At 41.7% G+C, this 17985-nt stretch overlaps 1 pseudogene; it reads left to right on the forward strand.

Moving 5' to 3' along the window:
* Positions 1 to 7904: 7904 nt before the first annotated feature.
* LOC118240941 overlaps positions 7905 to 17985 on the forward strand; it is a 53907-nt pseudogene continuing 43826 nt past the window's right edge.

Raw genomic sequence — 17985 nt, forward strand, 5'->3', positions numbered from 1 at the left:
GTGCTGTGACTGGTTTCTGATTCCATGCACTGGGTGTGTGTAAATGTGCCTCTGTGGGGTCTTGATAAGCACTAGATAAATTCCATGTGTTGTTAATATTGTTATAAGTGTAGTGTTTTGCCTTCACCTGCTCCAGCAGAAACAGAGAGATCATCTGCTCAAAGAAAAGAGAGACAGGAGAAGTTTAGGAGCTTCTCCAGGTTTCTGGTGATGCAGCTCAGTCTGAGCTGTTATCACTGTCAATGTCAACAGCAACATTAGCATTGTGTTTAATGGTGGGTTTCTTCTTGATGGATCATACTAATGTTCACACCTTCCATTTCTAACTCATAGACAGCAGGAGTAGAATGACATATAGATCTACAAAACTCTCCTCTAACAGAAGTGCAACAGTGTTGTCTGTACTGTCTCTTTGTGATTCATTATAGATTTTTTTGATGACTTGAGTGAATGTGTTGTGGTTCCTAGAAGAATGATTTTCTATAGATGTGTGTTGTTCAGTAGTGAGTGAGTGTGATGGGGCATCTCTCCTGAACAGAGTGTGTCATTGTGCTGTATCACATCCTCCCCCTCAGCACCTGCAGTAGGTCCCAGCTGCAGCAGTGCAGCCTCTGTGCAGTCTGACTGAGGGAGGTTTTTGTACAACTCTCTAACACTGTGTGAACAGGGGTGTACTACTGATATAATGGTAACTCTGACAGTAATAATCTCCTGCATCTTCAGTCTGGACTCCTCTGATGCTCAGAGTGAAGTCAGATCCAGATCCACTACCACTGAAACGAGCTGGAGTTCCTGACTGTAAGTTAGTAGCCCTGTAGATCAGGAGTTTAGGAGCTTCTCCAGGTTTCTGCAGGTACCAGTGTAGAAAGTCATCATTATACACTGCAGGGTTTGTTCTACAGCTGATGGTGACTGTGTCTCCTGGAAGAGCAGATTTCACTGCAGGAGTCTGAGTCACAGTCACCTGACACATGGATTCTGGGGGAAAAAACAAAACAAAACAAAGTAAATCCAATTTAAATCACATTTTATTTTCCATTTCTTATGTTGCTTATATCTATTAATAGAAGGTTTAGAATATTTAACTAAACAAGACATCTGTTTTTTTAGGTTATTCACCTCAAAAGCAAAGCATAAAATGATATTTTACCTTGATTCCAGAGGAGCAGTGTGCAGATGAAGATGGGGATCAAAGTCATGGTTGCTGTGGGTGAAGTTGCTGGGGCAGGCAGCTCTCAGTCATGAAGTGTTAAACTCACAGGACTATAAACACTCCCAGAGCACTGAAGCAGGTGCTGCACATGCAAAGTGACCTCTCTGTATTAATACATGTCTACCAAATACTCTCTGTGGCCTCTCTGTATTAATACACGTCTACCAAATACTCTCTGTGGTCTCTCTGTATTAATGCACGTCTACCAAATACTCTCTGTGGCCTCTCTGTATTAATACGCATCTACCAAATACTCTCTGTGGTCTCTCTCTGAAGTAATGCCTCCACTGAATACCTCTTACATAACCATATTTAACAGAACCAACCATACTAGAGAACTATAAACCTTATAATACAATGTAATATATAGATGAATAGAAATAATATTTCTATTCAGTATGAACAATGTCATAAAACTATGCTACAGTGTGCTGATTATTGGATAACTGGAACTGATGAACAGATTTATAGAGAATGATAAATAAGAAATATCTAGTATATTTTATGTAAATATTTCTAAAAGTGTGTGTGGTGTAGTGCTCTCAATCGCTCCTCTGTACAGGATCTCCGTTGTGCCTGCTGTCTACATACTTTCCACAAGGGGCGCTGGTGAGTTGTACAGTGGATATCTAAGATGTGAAGCAGAGTGTTCTGACCAGAGTAGAAGAACAGAACTGCAGTTACAGCCACAGCAGCTCACTGACTCTTAGTGCTGCATTTAGGGAAGAGGAGGATCTTCTTCCATGATGACCTCAGTCAGTTGTAATGTAATGTAACATGCTTATACAGCCCTGAACAATGGAGTTTATAGTCTGAAGAATGCTCTTTTTTCTTAATTCACCACTCAGCTGGTTTTAATTATTGAGTTTTGTTTTCACTTCAATAAAGCTTCATTTTGAACTTGGTCTGTTCTTGTATTATTTTATTATTCACTATCTGTACTGTAAGATTCTTTGCACTGGAGTGTGTTGTGCTTGAGTAAGTTGGGCTAATGAAAGCTGAACATCTGCAAAAAGTGTTGTTCTATTCTGGGAAGGAGCAGGTTTCTCAGGGCTGTAAACACAAATCTGTTTCACCCCACTGCTCTCGCTCTCTTTCACTCTGACTGGTATTGACTTTACTAGAGACTAGTTTCAGTTCTTCATTTTATATCTGAACATTACATACACAGGCAAAGGAAATAATTACCAATAGCACAGTATCAAGCTTGAATAAAAATTATGTTCTCTAGTAAGTAAGTTTAGATAATGAAAAAAAAAATTATTTAGCAAATGTCATGGAATGCTCCCCCCTCACGAGTCATGTGGTTTGGGGGGAATTACATTTGTTGTCACGCCCCCTACATGATGGCACGCACCTGTACGGGGTTCACGTTGAGTGTATGTCTGTTTATTTAAAGCCCTGTCAGTGTGGGCCTCATGGATGGTCGTTGTTAGTGTTCATCAGTTTCAGTACATCAGTACATCACCTTTAAGAGTGGTTTGCTGGAAAAACCTTTCATCATTTAAATGAGCAAAAAACTTCTAGGTCTCTCAGATGCTGCTTTTGCTGCAGATGAGTATGTGTTAATTCATAAAGTCGTTTTTCCATCTGCTGTATGAGATTGAGTTAGCCGATTAATCTCCAAGGATAATCACTGTGATATGTGTGAGAAACGTGGTAATGATTCAGGAAGCACAAAGGACTCTGAGACTCAGGTATGTTTTTACTGTCGCAAACCCAGTCATCTTATTGCTGACTGTCGAGTTTTGAAATGGAAGAATATGTGATTCTCTCCTAAAGAAGTCGCCCTGATTAAATCTGTGAGTCAGCTTTTGGGTAGTAGCATTGACGAAAAGGGTGTGGACAACACATTTGTCCCTTTTTAATGGATGGAATAGTGTCAATGCCAGGAAAAAAAAGGAACAGAATGATTTGTAACCATCTTAAGAGATACAGGCACTGCCAGTCCTTTGTTTTGGTGGGAATTTTTACTGTTGTCAGACGACTCATATTGTGGTGTTGCTCGCTTGGTTCAGGGCATGGGAGCTGGTTACATTTCTGTTCCCTTACTCTATCAATTTGCAGTCAGAACTTGTTACAGGAACAGTTGTTGTTGGAATCTGTGCTACGTTGTCTATTCTCGAGTTACCTTTATAATGGGAAATGACTTAGCAGGAAAAAGAGTTCTTTCTGTTCCTGAAGTAACAAGGCATCCAGATAGTACTACTGTCATACAGACCATGGAGTATAAGGAGTTATCTATCTTTCCTGCATGTGTAGTTACCCATGTTGACAGTCGTAAATTTGAGGAAGTTGTGGACATGCATGAGTCAGATTAGTTCCATACAGAGCCTAGAGAGGTATCTGTTAAGCCTGATGAGCTTGATATTGAGAAGTATACTGAATTGAGTAGACCTTCTAAATTAATCGGGGAGTTTGCCAACATGGATTCCTGTGCCAATAAAGAACAGCTTAGTTATGCTCCGCTTAAAGATCTTTCTTTGCAACATTGCAGAGAGAGCGTGGACAGAGCTCACAATGTCGATTCTACAGTACCCACATATATGTGGGATGACGGTATATTTATATGGAGGTGGACTCTGCCTACACACAGAGAAAATCAGAAGTGGAATAGGGTTGTTCAAATAGTTGTGCCTCAGGAGTACAGATCCCAGGTTTTAGCTTCAGCACATAAACATTTACGAGCAGGTAATTTGGGGGTGAAGAAAATGTATCTGACAGCATTTCCTTTGGCCAGTGTTAGTCTGATGTTAGAGACTATTGTCACTCTTGCCATACCTGTCAGCAAACCAAATCAAAAGATACTGCCTGCCCTGCTTTAGCCTATACCTGTGGTTGGTGTTCATTTTGATACACTTCTTTTAGACTGTGTAGGACCCCTGCCCAAAACAAAATGGGACAGCAGCATCTTCTGACAGTAATGTGTGGCATTACAAGGTTTCCAGAGGCTATTCCATTACGCACCATAAAAATGAAGTCCATCATTAAAGCCTTGATAAATTTCTATTCTCTTTTTGGTTTACCACAGCACATTCAGACAGACCGAGGATCCTTTTTTTTTATCCAAAATATTTGCCAAAATAAAATAAGTTTTAAAACAGTTGTCTATTAAGCATAGTGTATCAAGTGCTTACCACCCTGAGTCCCAAGGGGCTTTGGAACGATTTCATCAGACCCTAAAATCAATGTTACAAAAATACTGTCTCCAGATGGGATAAGATTGGGATGAAGCGATTCCTTATCGTTATTGTGAATAAAATCAGTGAGAGATTTTGTGATAGAAACTCTGCTCCGAAAACGTAAAACTTGTTTGCCACATCAATAAATGAAAGTCCTCTGGACTTTCGGAGGTGTTTCTTCATGCTGTGGTGTTAAAATTTGTTCTTCAGGTTACCCACACGAGGGCGCACTATGAACCAGTGAGCTGTAGTGATGACATCGTCTCCCGACTGGTGCAAGTAATAGGGTCATAACACTCTTACAAGAACACCTTCTCAAAGAGTAGAGGACTACCCAACACAGAAGCCATGGGTCTCACCAAGCATTAAGTCCCTGATTGGTGAATGCCAGAGAATCTTGTATATCCATAACATAAGAAGTTCCAAGGAGACAACAAAGTCCTTCTATAAGCCTCTCTGAGAAGACCACATGAAGACAGTGGAACAGACACAACAGGGACTGGGACAAGACCAGGCACAGAACATAGGAAGGCCCACCAGGCAGCAACAAGAGACTGGAAGGCCCGTGAGGTTTCTATAGTGGGCAGCAGCGTAGAGGCGGCTGGAACCCAGAGCTGGACCTCCATCCAGCTACAGGAGCAAAATTACCCAGCCGGAGAACTAGAGACCCCTACCAGTCTCCACCCACTCTCACTGCTCTGCCCACAGCATCTCACATGTAGCTCCGCATCAGAGCAGCAGCCCTGATACTAGTGCCCCACGCCACACATCTTCTTCATACTAGTGCCCCATGACACAAGTCTGCCTGATACTAGTGCCCCACGCCACACATCTTCTTCATACTAGTGCCCCATGACACAAGTCTGCCTGATACTAGTGCCCCACGTGACACATCTTCTTCATACTAGTGCCCCACGCCACACATCTTCTTCATACTAGTGCCCCATGACACAAGTCTGCCTGATACTAGTGCCCCACGCCACACATCTTCTTCATACTAGTGCCCCATGACACAAGTCTGTCTGATACTAGTGCCCCATGCCACACATCTTCTTCATACTAGTGCCCCATGACACAAGTCTGCCTGATACTAGTGCCCCACACCACACATCTTCTTCATACTAGTGCCCCATGACACAAGTCTGCCTGATACTAGTGCCCCACACCACACATCTTCTTCATACTAGTGCTCCATGACACAAGTCTGCCTGATACTAGTGCCCCACGGCACACATCTTCTTCATACTAGTGCCCCATGACACAAGTCTGCCTGATACTAGTGCCCCATGCCACACATCTTCTTCATACTAGTGCCCCACGCCACACATCTTCTTCATACTAGTGCCCCACGCCACACATCTTCTTCATACTAGTGCCCCACGCCACACATCTTCTTCATATTAGTGCCCCATGACACAAGTCTGCCTGATACTAGTGCCCCACGCCACACATCTTCTTCATACTAATGCCCCATGACACAAGTCTGCCTGATACTAGTGCCCCACACCACACATCTTCTTCATACTAGTGCTCCATGACACAAGTCTGCCTGATACTAGTGCCCCACGCCACACATCTTCTTCATACTAGTGCCCCATGACACAAGTCTGCCTGATACTAGTGCCCCATGCCACACATCTTCTTCATACTAGTGCCCCACGCCACACATCTTCTTCATACTAGTGCCCCACGCCACACATCTTCTTCATACTAGTGCCCCACGCCACACATCTTCTTCATACTAGTGCCCCATGACACAAGTCTGCCTGATGCTAGTGCCGCATGCCACACATCTACATGATACAACACACCTAACACACCACCAATCCCAGTCCATGTTACGTCTTTGGATTTGTGAATGTGAATTTTATTTTTGTTTACTGATGTCCTACAATTCCCTCTTAAAGGGTCAAAGATGAGCTATAGGTTTCTCCAATTTTGTCCTCAATTAAAGCTTTTAAAACTGTTAACTGCAGTATATTTTAATTGTGATGGGTGTAACCAATGTCTGTGGTGAAAGGATGAAGACTGTTATCTACCTTTATTGTGCCTGCATACACCTGTATACAGTCCTTTTTGGGAGACTGTTTTCTACAAATGCATATAAGCTTTGCAGTAATAAATCAAAGAATACTGGGGCATAACTCATAAACCAACCTTTTGAAGTCTGTAGTAACATTTCTCAGTGATCCGATAAAATCTAGGTTAAAAACTCTATTCAATATATGTGAATGTATAGTTGTGATGGTAGCGACACAGGGAGCGATAGATGAGGCTGAAAGGAAGTGCTCTTTATTGTCCATTATTAAACAACTGCAAAGCAGTGACAAAAGGACAAATAAAGACATGACACTTGGCTGATAAGTCCACTAATATGGAGCACTGCCTTCAGGAACCTGCAGGTGTAAATAGTGAAGGAACGAAACAAGGAACAGGTGAGCAGGATTAATAGGAAGGTGACAGAAAGCCCCGCCATTCTCCTAGAGCATGGCCGGCCCAGCCAACGAGGAGCAGGCTTCAGTGGGTGTTCCCTGTGAAAGGAGGTGGTGAGGTTGGGGTCCAATACTTGGGAGGCCGGTATACAGACCGTACCCATCCCAGTTCGTTAGATATTGCAATCAAGAACCCGTCCTCCTTGAATCGAGTAAGGCATGTATCCAGTAAGCTGGTTCTCCCTCTACCTCCGGTGGAGGTATGGCCCCTGAAGGATTTTCCTCCTCTGAGAGGGGACCCTCCACCACAGGCTGCAGGGCTGACACATGGAAGACAGTTGAGGCATGGCTGTTCCCTGGTAAGCCTATGCGATGGGTTACCTCATTTACCTGACCGGTTATGATGTACGGACCCTCATACTTGGCTTTTAGCTTGCCTGAAGGGTCAGCCCGGCCGTCCTTAGTAGCCACCCAAACCTTTTGTTCATGTTCAAACTGAGCAGTCACCCTGCCCCTCCTGTCCATCTTTTTCTTGTAGGCCGCGATAGCTGAACGCAACCTCTGGTGAGCCTCCTCCCAAACCTGTTTGCTGTGTCGACACCACATTTCAACAGCCGTTTGGTCAGATGTAGGTGGATTCCAGGGGTAAAGCAAGTGGATTCCCGGTGGATTCCCGGCATGGCATTCCCAGGTGGATTCCCGGCATGGCAAAGAGAATTTTGCACATACCCAGCCAAGGCAAGGTATGTTCTCCATGTCTCCCGATGCTGTTGACAGTACAAATGAAGAAACTTGTCCAGCTCCTGATTAACTCTCTCCACTTGTTCGTTAGCTTGGGGGTGGTAACTAGATGTTAGGCTAACAGTAATATTTAGTTTCCCAAGTAACGCCTTCCACACCTGCCAAGTAAAACTGCCTACACACATGGCAGAAGAGCAGATCCACTGTCTCCAATTGCCGTAGGTAATCCCTTCGAAGGAATAAACCTAACCATCTAAGAAAAGCTGTCGACAATCACCACAGTATTCCCCTCAGAGGCAGGTAGATCCATAACAAAGTCTATGCAGATGTGGGACCATGGACATAGGGGAGAGGGAAGAGGATGCAGCTTACCTGCAGGTGGACTGTGTGGCGTCTTGCGGATAGCACAGTCTATGTACCAAGCTACGTACTTGACCACGTCTTTGTGCATGGCCGGCCTCCAGTAGTGTGCACCCAACAATTGCGCCATGCATGTTGATCCCAGATGTCTGGTTCCAACCGATGTGTGCGCCCATATGATGAGAGCTCCACGGTGTTTGGGAGGAACATAGAGCCAGTTCAATGGACAGTAAGGATGTGGGTTAGCTGCCTTTATGCTGCAGTCTATATCCCATGTTACCAAGAAGCATGAAGGAGAAAGAACTGGCTCCTGATTGGTCGACGGGCTTTGGTGTTATGTTGCTGGGAGAGCGGGTCCATCCTTACATTCTTCTCTCCTGGTCTGTAGGTGACATGAAAAACAAACCGGGAGAAGAAGAGTAACCAACGAGCCTGCCTGGAGTTCATCCTCTTAGTAGTTTGGAGGTATTCTAGATTTTTATGGTTGGTTACCACAGTGAAGGGGTGTCTCACTCCCTCCAGCCAATGTCTCCATTCTTCAAAAGCAAGTTTCATCACCAAGAGCTCTCTATCCCCAACCCCTTAATTCTGCTCAGATGAGCTTAGCTTCTGAGAGAAGTAGGCTATGGGCCCTAACTTTCCTTCCCTCCCTTTTTCTAGGGATAGTACTGCTCCAACTCCCACATCCAAGGCATCTACCTCCACGACAAAAGGCTTCTCTGGGTCGGGATGCTGTAACACAGGAGCAGTAGAGAAGGCAATTTTTATGTCCTTGATAGCACTCTCTGCTGCGGAATTCCATTTAAGGCATTTAGCTTGTCCCCGAAGCAAGTCTGATGGGTCTGGACAGGGTGATAAAAGATTTAATAAACCTCCTGTAAAAATGAGCAAATCCTAAGAATCGTTGCAACTCCCATTGAGTCCGGGGTCTCAGCCAGCTTGTTACTGCTTCTACCTTGCATGGTTGCATGTGTACACTACCCTCTCGTATAATGTATCCCAGAAAACTTACCTCTCTGCAGTGGAATTCATATTTCTCCAACTTGCAGTAGACGTGGTGCCATAAAAGGGTACCAAGAACAGCACAGACATCACGGCACATGTTGGTCGAAGTAGGAGGAATAGATCAGGATGTCATCGATATAAGCAATGACGGATCTACCCTGAAACTCCCTTAGGACCTCATTTATGTACACTTGAAATATTGAGGGAGCTGTGGCTAAACCATATGGCAGAGCTAAATACTTATAGTGACCTGAGGATGTACTGAAGGCTGTCTTCCATTCGTCTCCCTCCCTAATCCTTTGAGGTTGTAAGCACTGTGTAGGTCTAGTTTAGTGAAATACCATCCCCTCAATGGCATTTAAAAACATGTTGCACACTGACTTGGGGAATTGTGCTTTATTCCTCTGATGTTCTGTGACCAGACCTCAGCGAGTGTTTTACCACATGCCACAGATTATCAGAGGGATTTATATCAGACATGGTAATGGAACAAGCAGGAATGTTTACTACTTTAAACAAATGTGACACTTTTACCCTGTGATTCAACTTCAGGTGCTTTGTTGTAAACTTCATGTTTAAGTTAAGGAAGGTTGAAACCCTACCACCACTAAACAAGACACATAAGGTGAGATGTCAAGACTGGGCCAAGAAATATCTGAAGACAGATTTTTTAAAGGTTTTATGGACTGATAAGATGGGAGTGACTCTTGACAGATCAGTTGGATGGGCCCCTGGCTGGATTAGTATTGGGCACAGAGCTCGACTTCGACTCAGACCCCAGCATTGTGGAGGCGAGGTACTGCTATGGGCTGGTATTATTAAAGATGAGCTAGCTGGACCATTTCTGGTTGAAGATGGACGCAAAATCATCTCCCAAACCTACTGCCAGCCTTTCGAAGACACTTTCTACAAGCAGTGGTAAAGGGAAAAGTCTGCATCTTTCAAGGAGACCATGATTTTTATGCAGATGTAATGGCACTCCGGTCTGTTCCATGTGGACAAACAGCAGGGCCGAATATTAGAGGGATAACGTGGACAGTACAAGGGGTTGAAATACTTTTATAGTAATTACACCGTTATTAGAGGGAACAAACTTGCTGAAGTTCTGTAAAGTAATAAGTGTAATTGTTTTACATTATTCACAGTGGCCAACTGACTGTGTAGGTAACTACTAGAGTTAATGCATATGTGTAGGTAACTACTAGAGTTAATGCATATGTGTAGATAACTACTAGCGTTAATGCATATGTGTAGATGTAGATATATTTACTATAATAAGGTAATGGGAGTTTGGCTTAAAAGCATGTACAGCGGTTGTAAGGGGACAAGTTCAGCGGTTGTAAAGGGACAAGTTCAGTGGTTGTAAGGGGACAAGTCAAGCGTAGTGAGGGGGAGTTGTAGTTTTGGTTCACGTTATTGGAGCAGGTAATTTTCTAAATAGAAAGGAGGAAGATAAAATTGTGACTACTGGCTCTGTTTGGATATGGGTATATTTATTTTAATAAGAGAATATTTGGATAATGGGAAAATGTTTTAAATTTTAGCCTTTGTTTTGAACCATAGGGGAGAGATATTATGAATTCTAGATTATGAAGTATCTAGAATTGTTCGTTGTAAGGGGCAAAGATTAAATATAAGGAGTGGTGTTGGAATGCAAGGGAGAGACGCGTTGATTGAATGCCATAATTGGATGTACGTTAAGTTGCCTTATTTGGGTATAATTCTTTGTTGGCCTTGATGACTGAATTATTTTTTTTTTCTCTATGTTTTTTTTGGAATTTATTTATTTTTTTGTCTGCTTATGGCATCATGCCCCTCTCACTGGACTTTTTGAATAAATCTCCATCATTGGCACACTTACTACTGGAATCATTTTGACTGATAGACATACAGTCCTGAAGATGTTCAGAGGAGGCTGCAGTGTCTCGGCCAAAGAAAGTATGTGAAACCAACTGACCAGCTACAAATGAGGCTGCACTGTGGCTCAGCAAGGATTTAACAGACTCCTCTACAAATATATCTGACGCTGAAATTGGCCTCTCACAAACAGTACCATCCTCTCTGATGGTTGGAAGTACTGCACACAGCAGAGCACACTCACAGATTCAATGAGTTTAACAGGTGAGGAAGCCTGTCCCTCTTTTGAAAATGATTCCTGTATCCCATGGAGCAACCCCAAAACCTTCTTCTGCATGGCTCTGTAAATACTCAGGGGAGCAGAGAAGGAACCCTTTTGTTTTGGGCTTGGTCCAATTACAGTGCTAGCATTCTCAGACATGGCAGCTGAACTCTATGAAACACCTTCAGTTTCCTTCTTCAGCTTTTCTTCTTCACTGAGACCTGCTTCTATCCCACGTGCAATAACAACTGTTGGGCACAGCGAGATAGCAGATTTTGTGACTGATCACAATGGTTGCGCACAAAATCCCAAACTCTGGTCGTTGTATTTGGCTATTAGGGAAAGATGGATGTGTGTGTATATGTGTTCAATATGTGTTTGAACTTTATCTTTGGCTTCACCCCTCCTGCTTCGTTAGCTGTGTATATATACATATATGTAGATTGTGTAAATAGTGTAAATATTGTTTGTTTGGTACTTTTGTGCTGGACACTGGTGGTAGGGAGTGACTGCCATTTTTGTTGGGTGTGGGTTTTCTCTCTGTTTATGTATCAGAGAGTTAGGAAAGTCTTTTGTATGTTTCTCCTATTATTAGGATTAGTTAGTGTGTCGTTTTATTTCATTAGTGTCGGTTTTGGTTATTATTTTGGCCTGGGTCACTCCTGAGGGAATTGCACCAATAAGATTATTTGTAAATGATAACCTCTGTACAATACACTAAAAAAAGCTTCCATTTGTGTTTCTGTTTGTTTTGTTGTTGTTCCTTTTTTTCACAAATTCTATTACATTAGCCATTTGCACTTCTTTTAGCTTGATACGGCCTCACAGCCTAGACAGGGTCGTAACATTGGCGTATACTTCATCAAAGTCATCCATTCCCAGGAAACATGTTACCCATGTTTAGCACATATATGCTTAAACCCCATTCTCGTGTACCATATCATAATGAATAATATAGAACTGAAGGTCAGATAATGATCATACTCACTGCTCATATTTATGACTTCTCCCAACATTCAGATGGCTCAGACCCCTACTGGGTATTCTGAGCAGTTTCTCCCACAGGGTCTGGTGCTCCCAGATCACATCTATCTATCTATCTATCTATCTATCTATCTATCTATCTATCTATCTATCTATCTATCTATCTATATATATATATATATATATATATATATATATATATATATATATATATATAAATTGTTCCACAGGTAGGATAGACTGGATGGATATATATTCTTCACATAAAATTAATCCAGTTGTAATATGTTGGACCAGTTATCGTTAAAAAAAGTATTATTAAATAACATCAAAGAAATCCTCTGTAGTGTGAAGACCATCTTTACAACACCTATCAAACACCTCCAAATTAGTTCAGAGTGAGAAGTCCACTATTGTGAAAGCATCCATCCTAACACAACAGCCAACAATAAACTTACACCCCCCCCGGACAAAGTGAAAAAATGCCAGACAAAGCACACAAAGAAAAAAGGGACGAGCTCTTAATTTTTGTTATGACCCAGTCCAGGTAGGGTCTGTGACAGAAATGAGTAAATGATTAGCTGGACTTAAATGGCAAATGCAACTGAGTGTGAATGATGGATATGTGAGTAAACTAAATGGAGCAAATCAGAGATGAAACAGTGACTGTTGTATATTGATACATGATATAAGAGTGTAATACAATAGGCACAAATAACACCAGACAGACTTCAGGTGGGTCGACACTGAAAATGGTAAATCAGCAAACACAAATAAAGAAACTGACTGACCAAAGTGGAACTACATAACCTAACGAAAACAAAATGAGCAGCAGGAGCTTTTTGTACAACCACTGAGCGAGTTTGTATCACTGTGGAGGACTTTTGGTGGCGGCACAAAACTCTCAGTTGGACGTAAGTAACTTTCACTGCTTATCGAAATGTTGGTATTTTCTGAAATAATAATCAATATGTTTGATGTTTGATAATGATGGAGACTTAAAACATGTTGCGGTTGCATTTCTTGTGGTTTACGGTGCAACAGCTATTACGGGGTAATTTATCTAATAATATAATGTATGTTTGTATTTTGCTTAATTACTTTAAAAATCTGAAAAGCATTTGGGTAAGTCTTATGAGTTTTCTAAAGCATTAATGTCGAAGCTGCATATTACATGGTAAATAGTGGAGAGAGCAGCATGTTTAGATCATGAGGTTTTTGTATGGACAGCAAACGAGATTGTAGCTCTGTGGTGGATTTTCAGTGGCGGAACAAAACTATCAGTTGGACGTGAGTAGACTTTAGGTTTTCTTCACAATTAATCCACGTTATCTGAGCACGTCAATATGCCCGGTGGTTCTGTAAACCACCTGTAATCTTTTACAGACTAATTGTGTACTGACATGTTCTCCTCTCATTCATTAATGTGCTGCCTTTTAGATAGTCTGTGTTTATTACTCAAATGTTCCTCTGTTTATTGGTCAAAATGAAATAAAAAAATTTGAATAAATATTATAGTCTCTTATTTAAAACATTTCCCACAACATTACTCCTAACAATAAATATCTTTAAAGTCCTACATTTCTATACAACAGAAATGCTAATGTGTGATGTGGTATAGGGTTAAACTTTGATAGCACTGCCATTTCATTACTCATAATAAAGAAGGAAGCAGGAAGCCAGATATTATGGAAGCAAAAAGTAAGATATTTCCACATTTTATTCAGTAGAAACTGTAACATGAGTAAGTTGGTGTATTTTTGGAACATCAGGGGCTGGAGGACAAACCATCTTTGGCCCTTTCAGTATATCACAATATTATCATTTTTAGTTTATTTCTGCCAGAAAATAATCCCATCATGCTTTATATCATTTGTAGCACAAGATGGGCTGTTTCAATACAATACTGTCATGGGTCACGTATGAAGGCAGAAAGTTGTTCTATCCAAAAAAGACTAAACATTTACAAATGTATCATGAAAAAGAAATCTTCCCTACCTGTACAGGTTTAACATACATACACCCCACTCACCTGATATCCACCCCGACTCTGTGTGTGTGTGTGTGTGTGTGTGTGTGTGTGTGTGTGTGTGTGCTAGTGTGCTAGAGAGCATTGCATGTTTGTGTGTGTGAGAGAGAATTTTACTGAAAGTTAAATTTAATTTTAAGTTTTCAGACAATTTAGTAAAAAGTCATTGTTTCAGTTGGTGGCATTATTTCATCTTATTGTGTAGTAAGTTTATTTAAGCAAGTATAGTGAGGTTATTTAACTTTACCCCCTAAAGACCTTAAATTTTTCACTTTTACTTGTTAATAAAGATTTAGAATGGACATGAAACGTATGTGATGGTAGAAATGTTGCAAAATGGCTGAGAATAATCAGATGAAGGCACAGACATGGTGATTAGTGCTTTAGTGTGTGCTTACATCACCTCTAAACAGGACAGAATCTCCTGAAGATGACTGACACTGATTTAGCAGTCATGCTACTAGTATAGATTTCTCTCCACTAATAACTACCTGCTCTATTATAAGAACAACTGCCCCAAGAGACCAAAGGTCTCAGTACTGCAGTGCTGTGACTGGTTTCTGATTCCATGCACTGGGTTTGTGTAAATGTGCCTCTGTGGGGTCTTGATAAGCACTAGATAAATTCCATGTGTTGTTATTATTGTTATAACTGTAGTGTTTTGTCTTCACCTGCTCCAGCAGAAACAGAGAGATCATCTGATCAAAGAAAAGAGAGACAGGAGAAGTTTAGGAGCTTCTCCAGGTTTCTGGTGATGCAGCTCAGTCTGAGCTGTTATCACTGTCAGTGTCAACAGCAACATTAGCATTGTGTTTAATGGTGGGTTTCTTCTTGATGGATCATACTAATGTTCACACCTTCCATTTCTAACACATAGACAGCAGGAGTAGAATGACATATAGATTTCCAAAACTCTCCTCTAACAGAAGTGCAACAGTGTTGTCTGTATTGTGTCTTTGTGATTCATTATAGATTTTTTTTGTTGACTTGAGTGAGTGTGTTGTGGTTCCTAGAAGAATTATTTTTTGTAGATGTGTGTTGTTCAGTAGTGAGTGAGTGTGATGGGGCATCTCTCCTCCACAGAGTGTGTCATTGTGCTGTATCACATCCTCCCCCTCAACACCTGCAGTAGGTCCCAGCTGCAGCAGTGCAGTCTCTGTGCAGTCTGACTGAGGGAGGTTTTTGTACGACTCTCTAACACTGTGTGAACACCCAGCTACTACTAATGTAATGTGCACTCTGACAGTAGTAATCTCCTGCATCTTCAGTCTGGACTCCTCTGATGGTCAGAGTGAAGTCAGATCCAGATCCACTACCACTGAAACGAGCAGGAGTTCCTGACTGTAAGCTAGTAGCCCTGTAGATCAGGAGTTTAGGAGCTTCTCCAGGTTTCTGCAGGTACCAGGCTAAACGATCATTACCATACACTGCAGGGTTGGTTCTACAGCTGATGGTGACAGTGTCTCCTGGAAGAGCAGATTTCACTGAATCCTGAGTCACTGTTACCTGACCTCTGGATCCTAAAAAATGAATACAAAACACAAAAAAGTTAACAATTCTCTGTACATATGCTATTATTTAGTAGTACTAACCCTGTGAATAGTTCATTTTAAAAAAGAATAGTAGATCTGTGTCACATGGATAGTTCACCACAGAGGTAAAACAGTGAGTTACCTTGAGCCCAGAGGAGCAGTGTGCAGATGAAGATGGGGATCAAAGTCATGGTTGCTGTGGGTGAAGTTGCTGGGGCAGGCAGCTCTCAGTCATGAAGTGTTAAACTCACAGGACTATAAACACTCCCAGAGCACTGAAGCAGGTGCAGCACATGCAAAGTGACTTCTCTGTATCAATACACGTCTACCAAATACTCTCTGTGGCCTCTCTGTATTAATACACGTCTACCAAATACTCTCTGTGGCCTCTCTGTATTAATAGATGTCTACCAAATCCTCTCTGTGGCCTCTCTGTATTAATACACGTCTACCAAATACTCTCTGTGGCCTCTCTGTATCAATACACTTCTACCAAATACTCTCTGTGGCCTCTCTGTATTAATAGATGTCTACCAAATACTCTCTGTGGCCTCGCTGTGTATTAATACACGTCTACCAAATACTCTCTGTGGCTTCTCTGTATCAATACACTTCTACCAAATACTCTCTGTGGCCTCTCTGTATCAATACACTTCTACCAAATACTCTCTGTGGCCTCTCTGTATTAATAGATGTCTACCAAATACTCTCTGTGACCTCTCTGTATTAATACTTGTCTACCAAATACTCTCTGTGGCTTCTCTGTATTAATACTCACCTACCAAATACTCTCTGTGGCCTCGCTGTGTATTAATACACGTTTTCAAATACTCTCTGTGGCTTCCCTGTATTTGTTTTCATTACACACTATAATTAAAAATATAGTTAGTGAAATCTGACACTTAGCAAAACCTCAGTCCTGAATTGCACAACTATAAACACATTTTCTGCTCTAGACATTAATCAAATCACCACACACACACACACACACACACACACACACACACACACACACACACACACACACACACACACACACACACCCCATCTATTCAACACACTTCTCTACATTAGACATAGAAATCTAACATGACTTCATTTCAAAACCTCCCACCTGTGAACCAACTGATCAAACACAGCTGTCAAATGTACTTGGGATGATTAACTGGGATGATTACTTGAGTGATTAATTGTGAATTCACCAATCAGGTCTAAGCACTATAAAATGCAACTGGTGACTTTATCTGTCTTTAAGTAAAAGACCTGTAGCATAAATATACCAGTCTAAACAAACACATTAGACAGAATACACACCATCTTCAGAGTCCACACTCACGTTAGACAGACTACACACCATCATCACAGCAGGAGACCAAGTGGATGCAGAGCAGATGAAACACATTGTCATTGTCATGTTATTGGATAAATTATTTTGCAAATGAACTGAGGTATTCTGCACCTTTTTGACAATACAAAATATACTAGATTATTAACATTCATTAAATATTAGTTTAGGTGGAGATGGGAAAAATAATTAAAGATTAAAGATAAAATATGAAGCTTAGGGTTGTGTGTGTGTGTGTGTGTGTGTGTGTGTGTGTGTGTGGTCACTATAAAGTCAAAGCGGTTTTTGAATGACAGCTTCATTAGAATGTATCTCTATGGTTGACTTGTGGATGAGGCACTAAACTCAGTGAGTGGTAAACTGGACTGTGGACGTCTCAGAGGTGCAGGAGGGAGTTCTGACCAGTGCAGGAGAACAGAATGCAGCAGCTCTGTTTGTATTCTGTTCTGTGTCCTGGCATTTCTGTTACTTCCACTGAAATAAAGCTTCATTTTGGACATTGTCTGCTCTTTTGTAAGAGACAAACATCTTTATTAATGTTATCAGACAGTTTCTTGTGCCTGAGTGAGCTTATCTGAACAGAGCAGAACATCTGGTGAAAGTGTGGCTCTATTCTGGGAGAAAGAGAATCACTCAGCCCTGGTAATGCAAATCTGAGTTACACCCCACTGCTCGCTCTCTCTCTCTCTCTCTCTCTCTCTCTCTCTCTCTCTCTCTCTCTCACTCGCTCGATCTCTCTCTCTCTCTCTCTCACTCGCTCGATCTCTCTCTCTCTCTCACTCGCTCGATCTCTCTCTATCTCTCTCTCTCTCTCTCTCTCTCTCTCTCTTTAGTCCTGCTGAGGTGGACTGTGTCGCCCCCTGCTGTCCAGGTTGGTGGCTCACTCTCCCTGCAGCTACACCAACACCACCTAACATTCATTCCTCTTGTGCTGGTGAGTGTATCATTAGCCTGATTAAATGAACTAAATAAGAAAAACCTTATTCTTAGTAAAGAGAACATGTTTAACAACACCCTCCATATTCCTACACTCACCTCACTGT

This window comes from Electrophorus electricus, chromosome 2 (assembly GCF_013358815.1).
Source record: "Electrophorus electricus isolate fEleEle1 chromosome 2, fEleEle1.pri, whole genome shotgun sequence".
NCBI classification, from domain to species: Eukaryota; Metazoa; Chordata; class Actinopteri; order Gymnotiformes; family Gymnotidae; genus Electrophorus; species Electrophorus electricus.